The following is a 1,046-nucleotide window of genomic DNA, read 5'->3' as shown; positions in this document are numbered from 1 at the left end:
GTATATATATATATATATACAGTATATATATATATATATATATATATATATATATATATATATACATATATATATATATAATTTTTATTTAATTTTATTAATTCATTATTTTTATTTTTATCTTTTATTATTTTATTTTATTTATTTCATAGTTTATTTTTAACGTATCCAACTGTCACTGCTTTCTGTCAAAGCACTTTGTGAACTCTGTTTTTAAAGGTGCTATATAAATAAAGTTATTATTATTATTGTTATCCATAATAATAATTTGTAGGCCTAATTATGTCTGTGCTTTTCTCATCTGTCTAATCGCTTAATATTTATTCATGAATCATCTCAACACTATTTAGAAATTAAGTACGGCATAGATAATAATAGGTTTGTGTTTTTTTGTTTTGTTTATCATAAAACATGCAAAAAACAGAAAATTACATCATTTTACAGTTTGTCAGAGTGTGCTATTTCACATTTCTCAAACAGTTGTAAACAGGGGATACTCAGACTTAAACATCTACTTATCCTCACTCCTCACCTGTTTCTCTGCTCTGTCAGCTTGGATAACTATGTTCGCCCAACTGCACCGTGCTGTCCTGCTGCTTTCATTGTTGGTAATCCTCTCAGAAAGATGCTTGTGATACTGAAAGCTTGGCGACATCATCCACTTCACATTAAATCTGGTTATTTCTAAACCAGCGGTTTGGTTTATAACCTTATAAATGTAATTTAATCAGTCTACAATTCAAAGGGGAACTTTTAAATAAATGCTGAAAAAAAAAATTCCCCATCCTTCACGGTGACTGCAGCCAACATGACTAACATTACAAACTTTTGACAACTCCGACCCGACAACAGTAATTTGGCAAACATAGTTTGAACATAAATCATAGTTTCATTTGAATGATTATACCTCTGGCTCTTGAGCCATCCAAATAATACGTTAAATCACTTTAATGATCCGTTCAATCACTTTAAGTTTGTGACGCGCTAAAATCCGGAACCGTTTTGTTTTTGCCGCAACACATACGGACAAACTTTGAGGACGGACC

This window comes from Anarrhichthys ocellatus, unplaced genomic scaffold (assembly GCF_004355925.1).
Source record: "Anarrhichthys ocellatus isolate YVR2014 unplaced genomic scaffold, GSC_Weel_1.0 scaffold28, whole genome shotgun sequence".
NCBI lineage: Eukaryota > Metazoa > Chordata > Actinopteri > Perciformes > Anarhichadidae > Anarrhichthys > Anarrhichthys ocellatus.
Note: the sequence above shows the minus strand (reverse complement) of the source record.